Source organism: Physeter macrocephalus, chromosome 7 (genome assembly GCF_002837175.3).
Source record: "Physeter macrocephalus isolate SW-GA chromosome 7, ASM283717v5, whole genome shotgun sequence".
Classification (NCBI taxonomy): Eukaryota; Metazoa; Chordata; class Mammalia; order Artiodactyla; family Physeteridae; genus Physeter; species Physeter macrocephalus.
This window is the reverse complement of record NC_041220.1, coordinates 80,200,592-80,204,822: the sequence shown is the minus strand read 5'-3', so window position 1 is coordinate 80,204,822 and position 4,231 is coordinate 80,200,592. Positions and strand designations below refer to the sequence as shown.

Sequence of the window (4,231 nt, the reverse complement as noted above, 5' to 3'; positions counted from 1 at the left end):
AAGGCATGGAAATGTTGAATAACTTGTCCAGGTTATTAATTAGGATGTGGCAGGGACGGTTGTTTCAACATCTACATTTTAGTTTTAAGTACTTCCATATATACAGTGTGATATATGTATTGCTCTGGTTAAGCAACAATTCAGGGGGTCTATTCTGATAAATAATTGGGAGTCCAGGGGTGGGCAGCAGCATTCTCATGAGGAAGCCTGTGCTCCTGGTTACCATACCTGCTTCTGTTATTTGTATCCCAATCAGCATCTAATGCGTTGCCAACCAGCATAGCAGGTGTCAGAAATGGCTTTTCCTTTGTGATCACAGTGGCTTATTGACTAGCATGATGGATTTTAGAAATGGGCTCTGATTGGAGCAATTAAAGGTATTTCAAACATGTGGCTCAGCCAAAATATTTTAGAGATACTCCCCACAATCGCATAAATGAAATACATGGACCCTTGACATCTGTAGCTTTCACCCTTAAGGGTTCACTCTAACTTGTTCCATCGTACAGCCATGGATTCAGAGGATCCTGGCTCACTCCCCATTCACTGCCAGCTCTCAAGGGAAGAGACCCCTGTGTCTGGATATTTGGTGAGTCTGCTTCGAATGTCCTTATCATGTGAGGTGGTGGATAAAGCACCTATGAAGGGACAGAAAGCTGCAGCTTCCTTCAGGCTAAAAAACAGTTTACAGAAATGGTTCTGTACTTGTTAATAAATGTTTGCTCAATAACTATCTGTCTATGGGGCAGAATTATAACCTGGTCAGCGAGGTTGTGAGGAAGGAAGCCACTTGCCCTCGCTTCAAACCTGCTGTGACTATAACAGAAACCAAGGGTCGTACCTGATCAAATTTCCTCAGGTCAGTTTCATCACTGGTACTGAACCCAGAACTGTGTGTCTCCAGGAGCAGCTTTTAACCACGAGGCTAGAGAAAGACCATGACAGTTCAAAACAAACAAAACATCATGGCTTCAACCTTGGAAACAACAAGGAGGTAAAACCAAAGAGAATAACCCAAGAATCTGAGAAAACATCATGTGCAGCTGACTTCAAATAGGGCCATACCCCAAGACATCGGTCTCTCCCAGGAATGTCTAGCATGATTGAAGGGAGGAAAAACCGGTCGGTCCTCCTACTTTCCTACAAGCCCCTACTGCCCTGGCCTCTTTGGGTCAATATGTCAGAGATGGCCATCATCTTTGACTTGGGAACAAATGGAACTGGGCTAACCCCAACTGAGATGTTATCAACAGGAAGTTGGACGAGGTGCTTGCTATTAAACATTGGGTACTTCTTGAGAAGTACTGACATATTTTGAAAACCAGAACACATACTCTCTTCAGGAAGCCTTTGCATTTATCGGAAGGGAGGGGAATTTGTTCCCTATTTACCAGCTACTGTGGCCTCTATCCCTGCCCTCAGCTTCCTCATTGTCCTGGTCTGGGTCCAGTCTCGGTACTTCCCGGCTTACCCTCTTCTCCTCCCCAACCCCAATGAACTGAGCCTTGACTAGATTCTGAACAGAATTTCTTCACCTCTTGTTTGCTTAGTGGCTTATAGAGAAAACAACCAAGTTATCCAAAACTCTGCTGACCGTAGAGCATCTAAAATAGTCACCTTGACACAAATGTTGCCTTTCTTCTGCTGAGGTGATGAATTATATTGATTTTTGCAAGAGAAATCAACCTGGAATTTCCAGAATGAACCCTTTTAGCAAATCAACTTGGTCACAATGTTTTTATATTTTTTATACATACATGGCTGGATTCAGCTTACTGATATTTTATTTTGGATATTTTCATCTATGTGTGGGATTGACCTATAATTTTCCTTACTTTTAATGTCCTTGTCATATTTTGGTACCAAGGATATGCTGGCCCTTTAAAACAACTCGGGAATTGTTCCTTCTTTTTCTATTGCCTGGAAGAGTCTGTGTAAAATTGATCTTGTTTCTTATTTTAAGGCTTGGTCAAATTCTCTGGTGAAGACATTTCAGCCTGAAGTTTTCTTTGTGGGAATGATTAACTTAAAGAGTCCATTTTTTAAAATATTTATATTCAGGGAATTCCCTGGTGGTCCAGTGGTTAGGACTCTGTGCTACCACTGCAAGGGGCACGGGTTCGATCCCTGGTCAGGGAACTAGGATCCCTCAAGCTGCAGGGTGTGGCCAAAAAAAAAATTATATTCAGATTTCTCATGGCCATTTTGGCAGGATATTTTTCTAAGAATTTGTCCAATTCATCTACAATTTTTAAATTTATTACTGTTTATAACATGATCTATTTAGTATCTAAGGCGAGGTCTCCTTTTTCCTTTCTAATATTGGTAATTTAGGCCTTCTCTATTTTGTTTATGATCAGTCTCACCAGAGTTTTTACCTTGGACTTTACCAAATTTCTCTATTGTACATTGTTTCCTAGTTCATTCTGATTTTATCTTTGCATTTCCCTTCCTTATGATTTCTTTGAGTATGATTTGCTGTTCTTTTCCTAATTCCTTGAGACAGTTTATAGATTCTCAGGTTTTCTTTTTTTCCTTATATAAACATTTAACATAAATACCACACCTATGGAAATATAAAATCCTACAGGAACAACCAAATTTAGCACCCTAAGAAAATTTGAAAACTCAGACTGAGTCCAACAAGAATTAATGCAGCTCAGTTTTTATTTTACCATTACACTGTTTGAATTCTAATACTCAAAAATCCTGTTAAATGAGGCAAATTGAAAACATAATTTACAGTTTCACCCCTATCTCCATCAGTCCCACCAAAATGGCAGTGGCTAAATGGCTATAAAAAAAAGATATAAACTCTCAAGGACCAAGGGAAAAGAAAGAAAAGAAATATTTTGGAAGCTGAAAGCATATGGACAAGTGATTACTGACACAGCTGCTGATCAAAAGAAGCTGAAACCAATGCTGACAGTGGGGCAGCCTGGAAGCAGGCTGATTTGAGTCACAGAACCTTGGAAAGAGTCAGGAGTTGATGGCTCCAGGCTGAAAGTGAGGCTGAGAACAGAAGACTGGTTACAAGTATGTACAAGAAGCACATAGACACCCTCCCACTCCCACAAGATCTGTCTACCCTCCACTCCCAATCTCAGAAGTCCATAGGCTGACTCTCAAGAAAGTAGCCAGAGAGACTTTAAGATTCAGGGGGCAGGGCACCATACAGAAAATTGGGGATCAAGTGGAGTTCTACTCCCTAAAGTGTGGACCCCCATCCCCTTTCCTTCACTCCAGTCTCAGAATGCTGGTAACCAAATCAGAGACTGAAAGTTTCCTCTCTGGGGAAACTGACTAGACTGAGAGAAAAGACTCAAAGAACTAACAAATGGGAGTCTCCCAGTGAAACAGCCTAGGAAGATCACCCTGCAGGAAATTCCCATTGGCAAGCTTCCTATAACCCACAATAGCACATGTGTGCACACACACACACACCACAGCTTCCAACCAGTTTCTTAATCCCTCACTCTTAAACAGGAGAAGGAAGCTAAGGATGATCCAACATCTGAGACAACTTTCTAATAGGAAAACTGAGATCAAAACAAAAGGTTTTTTTTTAAGAGCTCAGTAGAAAGAAAAATAATACAAGGAGCAGAAGAAGACTTTAAAAAGCTATAACTAATATGCTCAGAGGGGGAAAAAAAAGAGAAGGAGATTAAGAGGTTATATAAGAGTTCATTGAAAGACCAAAAATTGAGCGCTTGGAAATTAAAATTATGACAGCATATAAGCAAAATACAACAGAAAGTTTGGAAGATAAAGTTTGGACAATATCCCAGAAAGCAGAAGAAATATAACAAATGGAAAATAGAAGAGAAAAAAATTTGAAGACCAGAACAAGAATATAATATGCAAATAAAAATAGGAATTCCAGAAAGAGAGAACAGAGAAAATGGAGGGATTGAAATTATTCAGAAAATAATTCAAGAGGAGCTTCAAGATGGCAGAGGAGTAAGATGTGGAGATCACCCTCCTCCCCACAAACACATCAAAAATCATCTACATGTGGAACAACTCCTACAGAACACCTACTGAACGCTGGTAGGAGACCTCAGACTTCCCAAAAGGCAAGAAACTCCCCATGTACCTGGATAGGGCAAAAGAAAAAAGAAAAATCAGAGACAAAAGAATAGGGATGGGACCTGCACCTCTGGGAGGGAGCTGTGAAGGAGGAAAGGTTTCCACACACTAGGGAGCCCCTTCACTGGAGGAGATTGGGTGG

At 40.6% G+C, this 4,231-nt stretch overlaps 1 non-coding gene across 1 annotated transcript; it reads left to right on the top strand.

Moving 5' to 3' along the window:
* Positions 1-2,066: 2,066 nt before the first annotated feature.
* On the top strand, positions 2,067-2,139 carry TRNAG-ACC (transfer RNA glycine (anticodon ACC)). Its single transcript has one exon. It is a non-coding gene; the product is annotated as a tRNA-Gly (tRNA).
* Positions 2,140-4,231: the final 2,092 nt, after the last annotated feature.